General features: G+C 34.6%; 2 pseudogenes across 1 annotated transcript; one reads left to right on the top strand and one right to left on the bottom strand.

Annotated features, from left to right (window-relative positions):
• LOC143606280 (protein GAMETE EXPRESSED 2-like) lies at positions 1 to 9,401 on the top strand (annotated as a pseudogene). The gene is made up of 16 exons (XR_013148725.1): positions 1 to 156; positions 2,341 to 2,661; positions 2,748 to 3,086; positions 3,171 to 3,704; positions 3,777 to 3,853; positions 3,936 to 4,077; positions 4,162 to 4,467; positions 4,534 to 4,658; positions 5,873 to 6,090; positions 6,165 to 6,392; positions 6,484 to 6,719; positions 6,922 to 7,155; positions 7,255 to 7,411; positions 8,042 to 8,217; positions 8,300 to 8,394; positions 9,216 to 9,401. The product of XR_013148725.1 is annotated as a protein GAMETE EXPRESSED 2-like (transcript).
• Positions 9,402 to 10,219: 818 nt separating this feature from the next.
• On the bottom strand, positions 10,220 to 13,243 carry LOC143606279 (putative serine/threonine-protein kinase PBL19; annotated as a pseudogene).
• Between the last annotated feature and the right edge of the window lie 6,602 nt (positions 13,244 to 19,845).

Consider the following 19,845-nt stretch of genomic DNA (forward strand, 5'->3'; position numbering starts at 1 on the left):
TTCAACCTGTAACCGTCATTCATATCACTCTTCACTATGCTTCTTCATCTTCTAATCGCTTCTCAGATCCGTCATCAATCATGTCTGCTCACTTGCTCTTCTGCAACGCCTTCACTCTTCTCGTCTTCTTCACGCTTCATATTCTATCAGTTTCAGGTATAAATGCTTCTCCGTCTTTCAATTTTAAATCTCACTGTAGTACTCGTTATGTGCTTTAAATCGATAATTATTAATCAAATTATTAATCGTACGGAGCTGTTTTGAAGTTTGAGTTGAATCTAGGTTTTAATGAGCACTGTGCGCACACAATATAACACAATACTTAGATATGAAACACTCATTTTAAAGATATCTCTATATTGAAGTTTGACTGGAAATTAGGTTTTAATTTGTGCTGTTTATTGAAACGGAGCACTGTGCACACACAATATAACACAATACTTAGATACGAAACACTGATTCAGAGATCTATTTCGAAATTTGAATCGAAAGTAGGTTTTAGTTTGTGCTGTTTATTGAAACGGAGCACTGTGCGCACACAATACTTAGATATGAAACACTGATTTAGAGATCCATATTGAAGTTTGACTGGAAATTAGGTTTTAATTTGTGTTGTTTGTTGAAACGGAGCGTTGCGCACACAATTACACGTACGAAATGTAGATATGAAACACTGATTTAGAGATCTATTTTGAAATTGGAATTGGATCTAGGTTTAATTTGTGTTATTTCACTAACACATACACAATGTAGATATGAAACACTGATTTAGAGATCTGTTTTGAAGTTTGAATCGAAATTAGGTTTTAGTTTGTGCTGTTTGTTGAAAACGGAGTCCTGCGCGTGCACAAGAACACGTACAGTCATACAAAATGTAGATATGAAATGCTGATTCAGAGATCTAATTTGAAATTTAAATGAAGTCTAGGTTTTAATTTGTGCTGTTTGTTGAAACGGGGCACTGTGCGCACACAATAACATGTACAGTTATACACAATGTAGATATGAAACACGGATTCAGAGATCTAATTTGAAATTTGAATGAAGTCTAGGTTTGAATTTGTGCTATTCCTTTAAACGGAGCGTTGCGCACACACAAACACGTATCATAGAAATGAATCACTGATTCAGAGATCTATTTTTAAATTTGAATCGAATCTAGGTTTTAATTTGTGCTATTTCACTAACACATACGCATTGTAGATATGAAACACTGATTAGAGATCTGTTTTTGAAGTTTGAACCGAAATTAGGTTTTAGTTTGTGCTGTTTGTTGAAATGTAGCACTACGCACACACAATAACACGCACGAAATGTAGATATGAAGCACTGATCAGAGATCTATAATTCTATTTTTAAATTTGAATCAAATCTAGGTTTTAATTTGTGCTATTTGACTAAGACATACACAATACACTGATTTAGAGATCTGTTTTGAAGTTTGAATCGAATTTGGTTTTAGTTTGTGCTGTTTGTTGAAACGGAGCCCTACGCGCGCACAATAACGCGTACAGTCATACAAAATGTAGATATGAAACACTGATTCAGAGATCTAATTTGAAAATTGAATGAAGTCTAGGTTTGAATTTTTGCTGTTTATTAAAACGGAGCATTGAGCACACACAAACACATACAAAATGTGGATATAAAACACTGATACAGAGATCTATTGAAATTTGATTTAGAGATGTCATCTTCATAATTATAAATCCTAGGTTTGAATTTGTGATATTTATCAAAATGGAGCATTGTGCACACACGAACACATACAAAATGTTGATATGAAACGCTGATTTAGAGATGTCATCATCAAATTTACAACTGCACGGATCGATTTCAACGTCTGAATTTAGTCTAGGTTTTAATTTGTGCTATTTCTCGAAATGGAGCATTAATGTAGATATGAAACACTGATTCGTAGATGTCATCTTCATATTTACAATTGCGCATATCTATTTGAAATTTGGATGAAGTTTAAGTTTGAATTTGTGCTATTTCTCGAAACGGAGCGTTGCGCGCGCACAAACACATACAAAATCATGAATATGAAACACTAATTCAGAGATGTCATCATCAAGTTTACAATTGCATAGATTTTAATTGATAATATTAATGAAATATATGGCTGAATTTGTGTGTTATTTATCAAAACTGAGCATTGCACACACAAACACATACAAAATATAGAATTATAGATATAGAACGCTGATTCAGAGATGCTGAAGGACAATAGATCAGAACTAGTTGTTGAGAGAGCAAAATAGCATATGGATGAAATGAATCTGTTCAACTTTATCAACATTAATCCATAACTGTCTTATTTATTGTAAATTGTTGCAGATGATGGTTTGCCTATTATTGCTTTTGTTTTTCTGGATGACAAAAATGAGTTTAGGGCAGGTGAAACTGCAGCAATTCAGGTTATTATACGTAAAGATTTCAATTCTGAAAAAGACAGACACTCTTTCAATCCGAATGTCTCAGTAGATGGTGTGATGGGGAACAGTAGTCTTATTACTGACCTTTGGTTTGATCGCCGTCATTGGAGGATTTACTTTGTGCCAATGATGGTTGGGTTTTTCCATGTGCTTGTTACTGAAAATCGTTTCAGTGTCGGTGTCGGTGTCGATCATTTCAAGTTGCATTACCGTGTTGCACCAGGTTTTTCTCACATTCGAAGTTCTTTATTTTGCACATTTTTTTCATATTTGACTGACTAATATTGTTTACTTTTTTTCAAAATAAAGGTCCAATTTATGAGCCTGGCGGTGTTGTATCATGGATGGATCAATATCATGATTTTGTAGCTGGGGGAAAAGCTACAGTCTTAATACTTCCTAAGGATGCATTTAGGAATAATGTTACAAGAGGAAGTGAAGAACAAAGCATTCACAGTTTTGAAGTCTCTGCAACAGTTTCAAACGGATCGAATGCAAATTTGCTGGATGTAGTTAACAAAGGATGGAATGAATTCGGTTATCTCTGCATTGAATTTGTTACAACTACAGCAGGACATCTCTCGGTTCACATAAAACACAAAAACACTTCCTTAGTAAATTCCCCATTGCCTTTAACAGTCCATCCAGGTAATTTATGTAACATATGTTATAAACTTATTATTAATCAATTGAATGCATATTTGTTATTGATTTCAAATATTCGATGAGCAGACACAATTGATGTTGCCAACTGTTTGGCCCATTGGGGCACTGAAACACATTATTTTCAGCTGCTTTCAAGAATGGAAACTTTTGTAGCCCAGACAGATAAATATGGGAACCTTGTTCCTGGGCTGTTTGAGTTTCAAGTTGAAGTTATGGAGAAGAAGTCGACTATGCCTTTACCGATTAGTGAATTGCAATACAAGGAAGTATCACCGGGCGTTCAATCATTGTCTTTCAGAGTAGTCAAACCCGGGGACTTCCTTCTCATCATCTCAGATCATCACAGGAATATGCTTTTGAATATGCCATATGAGTTTAGTACCTACATGGGGTACTGTGATGCTGAAAATAGTCGTGTGAGTGGACCTGGTCTTTCTGATTCTATCACGGGGCAAAGTACTTATATAAGAATAGAGTTAAGAGATAATTATGAATATCCTTCTCCAATTGAGTTAGAACGGATTCAAGTAGAAATTACAGCGCCTGCACTCTCTCTTCGTATAAATACACAAATACACCCATGGAAGAAAATTACTAATGGTATCAAAAGAGTGTCATTTTTTCTTTAAAGTATTGTTTTGTTATGAAGTTTATACTTTAGAGATTGAACAGGTACTCACCCAACTGGAATGCTCAGTCATGGCGCATTTGGTCCAACGGGAATGACTCGTGTTTTTTCACATGACAATGTAATAACTACTTTTTTTACTTTCAATGCTTTATGTTTTAGACATTAAATTAATCATAATCTTTTCTGTTTGTTGTATTTAGTCTGCCGAGAACCCAAAAATAAGGAGCTATGACTTTAACGTTTCTTATGTGGCTGAAAAAGTCGGGGTAAATGAAATTCGTATGTTTTGTGGTAATATTCCTCTAAATGGTGGCCGTCCAATAGTAAAGAAAGTACTGGAAAGTATGTGTGTGTGTGAGAGAGAGAGAGATTATTTATTATTTAAATTGGATAATGTAATAATACGGGTGTTCAAATTTGGTGCAGACAAAGTGAATGCATCTACATCAGGAGTTGTAAAATTTGATGAAAGGGCACCAGCAGGGGTTGTAAATGAATTTGTGGTGCAACTATTGGATTCCTTTTATAATCCAGTATTGTATGAAGAAAAAAAGTTGAAACTGGAGATGGCTTCAACGAATGGTTCTTACCATCCTTGCTATTTTGATGACAACCATGATGGGACCTACACAGGGTGCTACCTAGCACTAATTCCTGGATATTATGAGTTTTGTGTTTCATATGATGGACAACGTATCATGCCTTGGCCCTTTGGAGTCCACGCGGAAGATGGTAAGTTTAAATTTGATTCTAATATATAAAATCAATTTCCTGTGATTGAAATCATATAATTTTCAGGGCATACGTTCCCTACAGTTCGTGACGATAGTGTCAACGTTTGGGAGGATCAGTCCACAACTATTTATGTTTTTAATAATGATGTATTCTTTGACGGACCAGGAACAATTGTTGAATTTCAAAAGGTATGATTTTATTTTAATACGGCACCCATTCTTTAGGCTTTTCAAAACACATACGCTACAAATAATTCCCCAAAGACCGATAGAGAACCTCGTCTGTTTAAGGGTGATATGAACTAGGAAGTTGTTAATCCACCCCTTTTAAAGCCAATACATCTTTCCATCAAGCTTAGTAATTCTTTGAATAGTAACATTAATTCCTGAATGCCCTCATTAAGCTGAATTGTGCATCCATTCAAGTATTTTTGTTCTTAGTTCAATAGAATGTCCCGCCACTAACTTACCCTTTCTCCTTCAATTGTAATGTGAGGATCAGATTTTCAAGAATTTTGGATAGAGTTTAGTAAATCTGGTTGGATGTTAGAAACCGCCAGCTGTAGGACTTCCCCACTTGTAACTCTTGACAAAGCATCAGCCACTTTATTCCCATATCCTTTCTTATAAACAATTTCATAATCGAATCTATTAACTTTGAAAGCCATTTCTGTTGGAAAGGTCTTGAAATCCGGTAAATGTTTTATACTCTGTTGATATGTTTTTATCACAAAATGCCTATCAGTCAAATACGGGTGCCACTTTTGGACTGCATGGATTATTGCTGGCAACTCCCTTTCATATGTTGAAAGGCTTAGATTCTCATGGTGATAATGCCTTACTTATGTAAGCAATTGGATGACTCTTCTTAAAAGCTGTTTTATAAATATCTGGATCAGCAGCTCTTATCTGATAATACCCAGCTTTAGCATCCAATTTTTGAAAAAAAAGAAAGTTAGTGCCATGTAAGTTCTGTCCAACTCAGATTTTGATTGCCCTTGGCTCTACAAACGATTGGTAATGCCTTATCTTCCATTTAAATAGCATCCAAATTTACCGTCATCACATCTGGAATGCATTCTAGTTAAAAGAATTATTTTGTTCTATACAACCGTGAATACAAATCTTCTCCTCTGAAATTAGGAAAATCTGTCTTTGTAATTTGAGATAAATAGTTGTATCTTGCAATTGATGGATGAGATTTGAAAAGAGGACTGGAGCGGAGTTTGTTTTTTAATTGTTGAGTAAATGAAGTATAAAAGGACAAAAATACCCTCTTGCAGTTTGTATATGACCAGAACAAAATTTGTGACAAATTCTGAATGTAAAAGATGATTCCTTAAATTCACAGTGGTTAAGGATGAAAGTGTAATTTTGTCTTATTATTATTGTTCTTTTGGCAGGCAAGTCATGGTTCGGTCTTGCAGTATGGAGATATCTTTAGATATACACCATATAAAGGATATTGCGGACGCGATAAATTTTCTTACAAAGTAGTAGATGCACATGGCAGTTTCGGTACTGCTGATGTAATCATAAATGTTCTCGCTTTTCCTCCGCAGCTTGTTTCTTCTCCAAAACAGTTGCAGGCACTCGAAGATACACTCAGTCCTCAATTCGGGTAACCTGTTGAATCCACTAGAAACTTCCAAATTGTTAGATCTCGTGGTCCTAATAGTCTTTTTTAATTCACAGTGGTTATCCTGGCTTCGAGATGGTATATTCAGATCCACTAGAAAATATTTCTGTTATCCTGACCGCACAAAACGGGACCGTTTATCTCTCTCCTCTTATAATGCAATTTTGGGATCCAATGTGGAAAGAAATTTCAGTCAGTAAAGTGGAAGGAAAAGATAAATGCTTGACAATAACTGGTCGTTTAGAAGTCATCAACTTTGCCTTAAAGTCACTCAAATACATTGGGTACTACTACTACACATTCGGTTGATTAATTATTAATTTATTATCGAGTAATTAGCCTTTTGAATATTTGACTATTTTCATGCATGTGCAGAAACACAAACTTCAATGGCGAAGACATTATTACGATCTCTACTATTAATGTAAATGGACAAAGACATTTCGATGTTCCAGTATATGTGGAATCAGTTAATGATCCTCCAGTTATTAATGCGCCTAAATTCATCATCCTGGAGAATGAGAATGAAGATAAAGGATCCTTGATATTTGATAGATACCGAGACACATTTAAATTTTTCATTGAGGATCCAGATCATACTTTTCGTCCAGGTACTTTCAAATAATGAGTAAAATAACAATTATGTTCTTTACTTGTAAGGGTAAAATTGTCGTTTTAAAAAAGTTAACAGGAAATCTACCTTCTGCAAGCTGACTTATAAGTGTAATTTACTCAAAAGAAGTATAATAATGAAACTGTTTGAATCCTACCCATAACATAAAGATATCTAATTCACGCCAGCTGACGTTGCAGGGGGTCCTCCTCAGGTCATGTTTTCAGTGGAAGTAAGTTTTGGAACATTCTCAGCTCGGTTGCCAGCTCAGCTTATAAGCACTACTGAGGTGAAGTTAAAAGGAAGCAAACAGTGGCAAATCCTTCAAACATTTGTTGAAATCTCAACATTTTACTCTGAACGAAGTAAAAGGCATCAGAATTATGGGAACACTTGATGAGTGCAACGCTCTTCTCCACCAACTGGTTTATTATGTGAGTATTATATATTAATCATGTTTCTTGTTTTTTGGTACTTGCATATTCAAATATTCAATGTATGAAGTTTGTTTATTGCAAACATATGATATATAGGGTGACGAACACAATGCAGTCCTTAAGTTGAAGGTGAATGATCTGGGATGGTTCGGGTGTTATCCGGATTGTTCAGAGATGATGTTGGTGCCTCTTATGTCCGAGGCTACTGTAAGTTTAATAACAAGGACACCCATGAATGCATTGGTAGCTCATTGTAAGTTGATTTTATTTAGCTTCCAACTTTTGTTATTATCATTATACTTAATTACAACAAATGGTCTCTGTGGTTTGGCTTTGGGTACTAAAGGTTTAAAAGTTGCAGGTTTGAGGTCCGTGGTTTTGATTTTGTAAAAAGTTTCGGGTCTAAGACTAACTTCCGTTAACTTTTCCGTTAAGCTTCGGTAGAATGACTAAAATACCCTTATAAAAGATATTTGTGTAGTTAACTCAAAGATTTTGTCTCAAAGATTTTGTATAAAGTTTGGGGTCTAACACTAACTTCCGTTAACTTTTTCGTTAAGCTTCGGTAGAATGACTAAAATACCCTTATAAAAGATATTTATGTAGTTAACTCAGAGATTTGGACTAATGGGACCATCTATCCCAGTTAGTCAAAATAATAAACATTATATAAAAGAAATTATCACTGTAGTTATAAAAGGACATTTTTGTCATTCCACCCAAACTTAACAGAAAAGGTAACAGAAGTTAGTGTAGATCCCAAACTTGCAACTTTTAAACTTCAGTACCCGAAGGTGTGACTTGGGCCAAACCGCCAAACTTGCAACTTTAAAACTTTATTGTTTAAGTTGTCATACATGAATGTTTATTACATAATGTGCAGCTCTTGGATTTCTATTTCTGATTGAATCCATTGTACTGTCTACACTGGCTGTGGTTTTGATGTTTTTCATATGTAAATGTGTTACCGTTCTTGTACGTGAAAGAAAGAAACAACAAGAACAAGAAGAGCCTCCGAACCTTCAACTTAATGAGCCGCAAAACAACAATGAACAGATGGTGGTATATGCCTTCAATCTGTGATCACTTGTTATTTATTATCATTTCGTTTCGTTTTAATGGTTTCGTTTGTTTTGTGCAGTCAAGTGCAGATTCGCCTGAGAATGCGATCCAACTTACTGGAAATTGTCCTAGTCCCGTCAGGCAAACTGAAGAACCTTCCAACTTACCGAAACCGTAAGTTTTTGTTTGTTATTTGTGCAATATTTATTTTAGGCGTATTGGTTTTTATTAATCCCTTACCAACTATCATTTTTTGGTCGATACCGGTTCCAACTAGCGTACTGGCTGATAATGATCCCACCTTTTATCATATTTGTTCCCAACGGTCCGCGACTAACAAAATTATAACGCCGTTAGTTGCAGGTCGCTGGAAAAACATTTTTGGTCGGAAAAATCACATTTTTTCCAGAATACTCAACATTTTCGTTCCAAACATCTGTATAACCTTAGATCGGACCTTTAGGATCATTTTTCTAGTAAAATACCCTAATTATGGAGGCCGCCGGAACCCTAGAACCATCGTTAGAACCGGTTGCTGGTGCTCAAGTGATGGTGGTTGGTTGGTGGTGGTGTTCAGGTTGAGTGGTCTGGCAAAATAATGTGACGTTTCCGGTTAAAAGCATTTTTCCAGCGACCTACAAGTAATAGCGTTAGGATTTTGTTAGTCGCGGACCGTTGGGAAGTGACGGTTGCAAAAGTCTCTAGGCGGACCCTAGGCGGTCGACTGGGGAGTTTGGACTTTGGAGTACTCGGCCTTAGTCGGAGAGTACTCAGGGATGGCTTGCCGAGAACTCGGCCTAGGTGGGGATTAATCGTTGAGTACTCGGTGCCTATGCGCGATTTTACAACCATAATGGGAACAAACACGTTAAAAGATGAGACTTTCAGCGGCCAACTCGTTAGTGGGGACCGCATCGACCAAAAGATGATAGTTGGGATTAATAAAAACCAATACACCTTTATTTTACTATTTATTGATTGTGTACATCATGTAGGGCTGAAGAAAGTCAAGAAACTAATGTAGCTGAAATTGCAACAGTGGTTATCTAGGCTCCTTGTTATATATGGTTAATTGGTTATACCCTTAACTTTTATAATTATGTATTTACCTTTTGTTCCTAGGTATTAGGTGGTGTAGATATGAATCCATGTATATTTTAAATGAACTCACAACCTCGTGTATGTTACCATGTTAGGAGTAACATCGTACCACTAGAGTAGATCTATATAAGTTTATTTGTTTCTTTAGTGGTCTAGTCTCTAAACTAATTTTCACCTTGTCAGTTTTTCATTTTATCTGATGACATTTAGAAAATAAATACTCCCTTAAAAAGTCTCAGTTAAATTTTAATTCCCTTATGCGTTACCATGACAGTTTATAAATATATATATATTGTTATAAACATGCAATTAAATAGTTTAAATATCTATTAGATTATGTAATGAGCCCACACTCACTTGTCACATTACAATTCAGTGGGACGTTTCATATCTTTTTAATGATACCATTACGCGTATTCTTATTTTGTAAGCACTATGAAAACACGAATATTTAAACCAAGTCCAACATTTAATAAATTTAATTACAGTGGAAAAGACACACACATTTCATAGCTATATATTTTATTTAAAACCCTGTACACATACATCCCTATCATATAAACCTTTTAACAACAGCCCAGTCATACATAAAATCTAAAATAATAAATAAAAATTGACTTCAACGTCTCGCATTTCTCCGAAGCAACCTCGGTCCTCGGGTAACCCAAAAAATAAATTTAAAAAAACTCACGTCCAAATCTTCCATGTAAACCTATCCACAATAAGACAACATTATTATTAATCACCCCGAAAATACATAACACGACGCAGAGGTAACCAATAACCTAATCGTTAATTAAAATCGAACCGAAAACCAAAGAAACCTATCGATTTTTTGTACCCTTGATTAAATAGTAGTTAGCCGAATCGAACCAAACCATTCATGTTTTCATATATTTCTAGCTTTTATACCCTCGTTTCAATAAATTCATATTTTATACCTCCAATTCATGTATTTATACATCAATTTCAAGTATTTATACCTACATTTTATCCCCTTCTAAGCAAAAATTTAGCCCAGGTTTGGTTTTGGTTATTAACCGAAACTAACCGAACCGAACCAAAAATCGACAAACTAACCGAATAAACCAATGTAACTGAAAATTGTATGGTTAACAAAATAGATTAACCGATGACTTCATTTTTGGTTAAGGCTAATAACCAAACCGAGCCGTGTACACCCCTGTCACGACTTTTATTATATCAAACTATTAGACCTTAATTCTTACCTAAGATACACGAGCCACTCTTCGTGTTGACGGCTCCGGTAACAGTAACGCCCTCGTGATTTCTGAAGCGCTACCGTTGTTTTCGGACTCTCTAATCGCCTCTTTTAAGATATTAACGATCATACTCATCGGGGGTCGTTCTTCGGGATTCTTTCTTAGACAGCTATCGGCTAGTTTCGCAACTTTTTGAGCGGTGTTGAGCGGATACTGATGGTTTAAACGAGGGTCCATTATCATCCTAAACCTCTTGCTATCGGCCGGGTACTGTTTCACCCATTCGATAAGTTTTTGTTCGGATTGTGGTAGGTTTCTATCTATGGCTCGTCTCCCCGTTAAAATCTCGTACAATACGACTCCAAAACTCCATAAATCGCTATTTGATTTAAGATGACCGGTTTCGACGTATTCTGGAGCAGCATATCCGTATGTCCCAACAGGCTACAAATAACAAATGCATTCACGTTAGCATACAATGTAGAATTTAATCTCTTCTATATACATGTTAAAATGTGCATTTTATTCAAGTACACAATCAAATCTATGCACATGTCCTTAAATCCCCAATAGACAATAGTGTCATGAAGAGTTAGTGGGTGCATGTGTTGAATCAGAATCACTTAGGCAATAAGTCTATGGGTGTTAACCACTTAATGGTCAAATTATGTTGGTTTTGTTAGAAATTAGAAGCCAAGTCACTAACTATCGGGATTTTTCACATACATATAACACTAAAAAAATTAAGGTGGGCAGCCGCCCCCACCCTTAACATAGGTCCGCCCCTGGCTCGGTTGGTCGGGTCGGTCGACCAGTTTTACCAGTTTGGCGGATCAATATTGACGGTTTGAACTTGTCATTTTTTTCCGACATCACTAGTTTGTATTATTAAAAAGTTTAAAATGATAAAGATAGTACTTTTAAATCAGTCAACTTGCTTCAGTTTCATTGGTTTCAACGGTTTTTGAACACGCCTAAGTGAAACACATCAAACAAGGTATGAAACACTAACCATTGTAGATACGTGGGTCCGGTCCCCTTGCGGCCCTTCTCTAGCAAGACCAAAATCCGAAAGCTTCGCATTGAAATTCTCATCCAACAACACATTTGAAGACTTGAAGTCTCGAAAAATCACCTTCCCAAAACACCAATGTCAATAAATCGTTACACCACGTATACATCATTACATTATCTTTTAATTTATCGACGGTTACATCTTACATAAGCAAAGATTGATTTATGATTTATAATTGTGACAATAAATATATACCTGAATCTCCAACCCCTCATGAAGATAAGTGAGACCCTCGGCCCGCACTTAGGAGAATCTTCAACCTTGTAATCCAAGGAATCGGTGGCAATGCTCGCCCAAACAAATGCGCTTCTAAACTCTTGTTTGGCATATACTCATAAACCAGTAACCGTTGTATGCCTCGTTCACCATCCGCTGAGCAGTATCCCAAAAGCTTTACGAGGTTCGGGTGATCCACAACACCAAGAAACTGAACTTCTGCTAACCATTCTTTATGCCCCTAAATTAATATCATTATGTTTTCAACATTGTTTAGTGTCACATGAAATTGTTGACAACCCGAACCAGTTTTGACCCGACCCAACATTGTCATACAAATTTTAAACATGGCAATTAATCTATTCAATATTCAATTATTTATGCTGCAAAAGTCAGATATAACAAATTTTAATTCACACATGCCTAACTTTTTTTTTTAACATCAAAAAGTATTAAGGAAACTAAATTATTAAAAACTACATTAACAAATCTTGGGCTCATAACATTATTATTCATGATTCGTTCAACTCTTCTAACTAGCTACATAGCTGGAGGCGGCAATCTTGATCCAAAGCATTTCAAATGAGTCAATTTGGGTTGCTTTAAAAATTATATGAGTTGGTTTGGGCCAGATATTTTAACTAAAATGGTCAAAATTGGTCACTTGAAATTCACCTCGTTATTTTCGAGTCAAAATGGGTCATAGTGGGTTAGTGTCCTAAGAAAATGTGGCAGGTTCGGGTTGGAACGGGTTTTGTAGTGGCACATATTTCCACACGAGATAGTAAAAAAACACAACCCTTTTTTAATTGACTCATTCTGACCCTAACCCATTTCGACCCATGACCCGTTCGACCCAACCTAACCCATTTGCCATAAAAGCACGCAAGAAAACCAAAAGTATAAAATGCAAATGGTATAAACACGTGTTTGTTATCTATGACACGTTTTCTCATGGTCAATTTACCGCCTAATTTATAACATGAAACTAAACTAAAACAAAATTCAAGAATCATGACATCTAAAACATTAAACATTAAACATACATACCTGCAAACTATTCCTATTAAGTTTCTTGATGGCAACCACCATTGGATCACCATCATCAGGAGGTTTGATTGATCCTTTATAAACACTCCCAAACCCGCCCTCACCGATCTTCAACAACCGGTTAAAATTATTCGTAGCAGCTCGCAGCTCCGAATATGAAAACTTCTTTAAACTTTGTCCTTTCTCTCTATACAATTCGGGTATCGTTCGAGGCGAAGTAAGCGATCCGGTCGACTTAACTAGTCGTGTAACAGGCTTTGGTGACCGGTTTTGGTCTCCTAGTTCGGGTGATGATTTGCCTCTTCTTTTGGTTTTTGAATTGAATATATTGAAACAATTCATCATTGAAAACCAAATAAGTTTGGAGGAATTAATCAAAGTGTGTTTTTGTTACATATGTGAATTGAAAACAGAGAAGTGGTTTGTTTATGTTACATATGTGATGGAAACATGAGTGAATTGGTTTGACAAGAAAACCCAGAAAAAGAAAGAGAAATTGACTTGGTAACATGAAGTTATTAAATTCAATGGAAGCTTCATATAAATATATATATTTCAAAAAATGGGTGCAAAATATATCATTACATTTTGTATGCTACCTTGTTATAAAGGTATACTAGCTTTATGGTTTTTGAGTCTTACACGTATGATAATATACCAAATGTAGGAATTAATCAATGGGAACTAAAATTAAGACATCAAATAAGAGATTATATTGAGTAAATCAGCAACAAAACGCGTTAAGCAAATTTTGAAAATGTTTAAATGGTGCGAGAATTGAAGAAACAAAAAAGTTGTCTTCGATGGAATTGGAGGCCTAAATGGTGGAATGTGAGTGATTGGTGAACCCCGTGATTTCGGTTGTAGCCCAAGTTATATTACTATTTTAGTTTGAACTATTTAAAAAAAATTGTGACTTTGGCCAGTGCACTCTTCAATTAAAGAGTCTCGTTCCACCACTCTAATCATACAGTGTTGTCTTAATCAAGCTAACACTGACTCCATACCGTCGACTGCCACTTAACAGTCGTTATGCCACAAAAAGTACAGAACCCTCTATCGTTGTGCCACCACCATAAGTTTGAACGATTTGTTCTTATTTCTCATATTAAATTGGTCCAGATAGGCGTCTGTTAACTCCCAGACCATCATTAGAGAAACTTGCCAAGTATTAAATAATTTAATTTACAGTAATACAACATTATTTATACATGATAATAAATTCGGTTAACAACAAAAAATAGCCGTCAGTAATAACTGATAAACTCAGAAGAAGTAAAAAAGTTATTTAAAAAACTTGGTGACATCAAATAATTAGTTGTGGAAAGTAAATAAAAGAATGCTATTTGTATACTCAAACTTGAAAATAAAAATTAGTATGAACTAGTATGAATTGAATGTGATAAAACAATATGTTAATAATTAGTGAAATACAAAAGAATTTATATTATTAACATTAAAATCACAAATACATAACCAAATTACGCGTAAGATATATGTATGAGTTTCCTAACCAACGTATTTTATTTTTCTTTTGACTTGGTTTTCATATTATAATATAAACTTTTCAACAGCTTTGTTAGAATACTTATGACTATCCTTAAATAGGGTGTAAAGAAGATATACATTGAAGATGAATCGTATGATACGTCACCTATGGGTGGACCACCGCTACGAGTAACGTCCTCTAATTTTAGGTCCACATTAAAGCCAAAAGATGTATAAAAAATTATAAAAATATTTCACGCTCTTTAATTTGGAGAGCCTTGTTGTCCCACTATGGTCAGACTATGTTGTTTTAACTGGGCTTATGTTGGATTCAGAGGTTGGCTTTGGAGTTCCCCCCGGGAAACTATACCGTCGGCTGCCACTTGACAGTCGTTGTGCCGTCACAAGAGCATAACTCTCTAGCGTAGAACACGGTGAGAAGAAAATCTGGGTGGGCTCGGAATCCGAACTGACAGTCTCGCAAAGTCTTGCTTAAATTTTTCATTGTCAATATCCACCCAAAGTGACACAAGTGGAGATCGAACTTGGGTCTCTATCGGGAAACCCAAACATTCCTACCTCTAGCATATATTTTTTAGCCCGTTTATAGCCATTATGTTCACACGTTGCTCAAAAAATAAAATAAAAAAAATTAGGATAATCAGGGACAAAGGTGTTATCTGGTTTTGGGGTTTCCGTCTATAGGGTTTTTGAGTCGAACATGAATCGTTAAATAATCGGAGACGGTTAAAATCTCATCACAGATTGACATGAAAAAAGCGTTGTTAAAAAATATGATCGTGTTAATTTAATTGTCCGCATTATTCATGAAATATTAAGCGGTCTAGAAACTATAGTTTTAGGTAACAAAATAGTTTAACACAATTGTATTATATGTAGCGTCCTTAACCGCGACAAAGTCAATATAACTTTTATAAGTAGTAGACTGAATAAACCATTATCTTACTCCGAACCAAATGTTCAAATAAGTAATTCGGTTTTTTTATTGGTTTTGTTTTTATTTTAATGATTTTTTTGAACACCTCAATGTTCATGTGATTGAGAACTTGCTAACCCTACAAAACAAAATAGTTAGGTATATTTTATTCTTTTTAGTTATAGTTTTTTATAATATAATTAGTTTAATAAAAAAATAACCAAGAAATATAATTTTCAACAATAAATTTCAACCCACTAAGTGCGCACGTGGTTTAAGTTCTTGAAAGTATTCCGTAATAAAACCTTTCAAAAAAATTTAAAACCTTTCATAAAATGCCCGATGAACGATTATTTGAAATCTTTGAGCATTTCAATGACATGTTAAGGTTATATCACGGCGACTCATCACCACAACTAAATAAATGAGTATCATCGACGTATGTTTTTTTTTCAAAAACCGGTAGTACTAGAAATTTTATACCATCATTACATTGACAAAAGTAATACTGTCCTCTCTTTTCAACTTATGACCATCAAGATAGTTAGCATTGGCGGATCTTTCTTTGGGCCAAAGTGGGTCACAGCCCTCACCATGTTTTTCGCTCGGTAGTGTATTTTTTTTCAAAAAAAATCAAAAAAATATGTAAATGTATTAAGTCCGGCACATCTTAATAATTTGATGCGGCGCATCCATATTATATTAGTTCATGCCAGCCTAGAATTTTATTAAAAATAAAGCTCGTTGTTCACGAAATAAACGTAAAAAAAAAGTAAGACTAAGAACTAAAACTCTATAAGACCAAGCCCAAGCCCAAATAAATTTTATAACAAAAAAATAAATATTAAGCCCAAAATCCAACCCTACCATTTGGGCATCGGGTCGATGTTCGAACACAACAACAAACGGAGTTTCCATTATGCGTTGGTATTTGTGTGACTTACTGACTTGTGAGGTTCGACACAGAAATTGAGAAGCAAGCAAGCGAATTAGTGAAATCATTTGGGTGTGAAATCGATTAATTGGACACTGCCACTGTTTACTAAGAATTGAGGTTCAGAACTGACTCATGTGGGAAATCGATTAATCGAAATAGACAACAAAAGCAAGTAGAGACCAAGTTTGGCGATTTGCATTTCACCATTTCGTATTTCTTTCAATTTGGTAGGTTAGGGTTTGGAATTATTGTTTGACCCGACTCCAACCGGACTGCCGACCCAAAACTTGGAAGCAGGAAATAAAGTTGGGTCTTGTAATTTTCGACTCATTCATACTAGATATTCAAATTCCGCCACTGATAGTTAGAAATTAATCAAATCATATACCATCATTACATGCTTACATTGATTGAAATCGTCTTTGACATGTTTATTTTTAATTCTCTTGAAAACTATATTATTTGACAAATTGCATAATGTAAAATTAAAACATATGGACTCAAATAACGGGTACATGTGCTATTTTAATATATGCACTAGAGATGAGAAATCGTCATAATCGTTAACCTAACCATAACCAATATAAACGAATCAATTTTAACCGATAACCGTCATAAACGATGGGTTTGTTTATAAATTTGTAAAAGCCGCTAAATACAGGCGATTTTGGTTAAAGATGATATCAAAACCACCATAACCGTACCGACCCATTTATTTAACCAATAATACGTTTGGGATTAACTTCCACCAACATATTGTTAGTTTATACCATTTTGATGTTTTTGGTTCTACGTATGTTATAAAATTGAGTTGAATTTCATTGTTGAATTATATAATGTCATTCTTTTTTTTTTTTTTTTGAAAATTTGGTACTAATATGATGGATTGTATAATTTGTTGTATTATGTCATGTTTTTTTTTTAATAATTAGTACCAAACTTTTAACCCCAATTACAATGTGGTGGTTACGGTTAACCGACTCACTATAATCTTCAAAACCGATTAACCGAACCGCCAGAACGGGTTGGCTATGGTTGCAATCATCCATTAACCGGCATATCGGTTATGGTTATGGGTTTGACTCAAATCCATCCCGAAACGGCCCATCCACACCCCTAATATCCACACAATGTGAACAAGAGAATTGAAAATGGAAAATTAGTCTTGGTCTTCCTGAAGTACATATCAAGTGTCCCTCACGTTATTTCATTTGGACTCTTTTTTTAAACAATTATTATTCATTATAATTATTTTTCCAAAACCTGTTTTTTTCTTTTTTTGTTTATAGAACGTAATTTTAAATCACTAACTGCTCAAGATTCACATTACTACTAATCTTGGCGCCCATAAGAATAAGGTGTTATACATTGTAAATACTTATCCTTGCGGCGTGCTATTGCATCTTGAGTCGAGAAATAAAGTTATCTGCACTAACAAGCCGGCGTGCCTTACCAAAACATTGAAAGATATTATTCTATGGGGTATTGATGGATCAAAGGCCGCTCTCCGTTTAAATGTGTTTCGTGAAAATATTGGTGCAGTTTTTCATTACCATCCTTTGTTTTGTTGGTTTCTACCGTCTTGCTAGTTTTTTAATGAAAATTGTCGTTAAGAAACATCTTATTCTTATAATCCATTTCACTAATATCATTGTATCGATTTCTATAACCGATCAGAAGCTCTAAAAACCGGATGAAATCATAATGAAATTAATTTGCGAAATGACGATTTTGAAACTATAGAAACAAATTGTTTGCATTATGTTTTAAAGTAATAAAATGTAACAAAATACATATAAAACTAAAAAAATACAAAAAGTTTATTATTGAAGAATAAAAGATGGAAATAAAAACTTATAAAGCATTAATCATTATGTTTTTATTAATGAAACCTACGGTTGTTTTCAAAGTTCCTACCGACAGTTAACATACACTCTGGACCCAGTCTAACGTGAGGTGGGTCTACCCATTACTCGGTATCGGATGCATACAAAAAGGAGGTGTTATTGGGTCCGTAACGTGTGGTCACCTATACGAGTTATATATGTATATACCTATATGATTCGTATCAATTTTACTTCTTCAGATAGAGTTTATTTATTGATACGATATTATAGACCATAGGCAATAAGACTCATATGTTTTTAATCATCAATTTTAATATTTGAATAAAATAACCCTTTTAATGAAATCAAACAATCGAGCGAATATAAATCATAAGTAATAAAATTCTCATCTTTTATGAACATCCAAATGGGTTCAAGATTAGATCTCATATTATTAGTAAAAAAGAAAACAACATGATCATTGACCATCCAATAAAAAAATTTCGACTCTTTACACGATTTAAAATAACAAATTCAAATATACTTCTGAAAATTACATAGGAATTTTTGAAGATGTATGATTAAGGTTATGAGCTTTAAGATAACTGCATAGATGTTCGACCTTGGTTCTTTCCACATTTAGGAGTTGTTTGGTAGTCTCTTAATGGTAATTAGAAGGTTACCTCTTAATGAATATAATCTTTTAATGGTTAAGAGGTAACTTTAAGTCTGAATGGTTAAGAGACCACCTTAAATCTGAATGAAAAGCTACCTCTTAATCATTCAGACTTAAGGCTACCACTTAACCATTAAGAGGTTATAAAACATTAAGAGGTAGTCTCTTAATGACTATTAAAAGACTACCGAACAGCTCCTTAGTCTTGTCTAAGCGTTTTCTTAGCCTATATATTTTTTTAGTGGAGCATATAGATACATTCAAAGGGGTTAGTAGGTAGGACCTTTACGTTGTGTTTATTGTGTTTTAGTCAGCTGAACACCCTGATTGACGAGTGAGTAGATGGGTTAGGTGTACCTGTAGGCTCTAGCCTAATGGGAAGTAATGAGGCTGGTATCCCCTAAATGAAGTATCATCAATTGAGAGATGGCCATCTTGGTCATAGAGATGTCTTGACACCAATCTTTTTTATACGTACCCTTATATTTACTTATAAATTGATTTTAAGAGTTAGTTTTGTTATCTAAAAAAACTAACTTTAATGGCGTAGTGTATTGATTTAGTCTTCTTGCAAAAGATTTTAAGAAATTGTATGCATTAGAAATAAATTTCGACTCTTTTAACATTTGACCAATTCTTAATATATTAAGTAAAGTGTTAAAATCGTCCATGTGGTTTCATCATTTTTGCGACTTGCGTCCAAAAAGTTTGTGTTTTACAACTGGACCCTTGAGGTTTCCCGATTCCTGCCAATTACTTCCAAATCGATATTCCGTTAATTATTTTGTGTTAAGTGAGGGGCATTTGTGTCATTCATGACAACCACAATTATTTAACTAATTATACCCTGTTCAAAACATAGATTGACAGATGTATTGAGTAAAGTGCAATTTTCGTCCTTGTGGTTTGTCAAATAATGCGAATTTAGTCCAAAAAGTTTATTTTTTGCACATGGACCGTTCACGTTTCTCAGTTCTTGTCAATTACATCCAAATCACTAACCTTGTTAAATTTAATCATTAAGTCAGGGGTAGACATGTCTTTTCATTATTTCTTTATTATAATACTTATTTCAGTGAACTGCGGTTTTCATCAT

The sequence above is a fragment of the Bidens hawaiensis genome, unplaced genomic scaffold (assembly GCF_021521415.1).
Source record: "Bidens hawaiensis isolate Kalapana, Puna unplaced genomic scaffold, B.hawaiensis_p1.1 tig00074015_1, whole genome shotgun sequence".
Taxonomy (NCBI): domain Eukaryota; kingdom Viridiplantae; phylum Streptophyta; class Magnoliopsida; order Asterales; family Asteraceae; genus Bidens; species Bidens hawaiensis.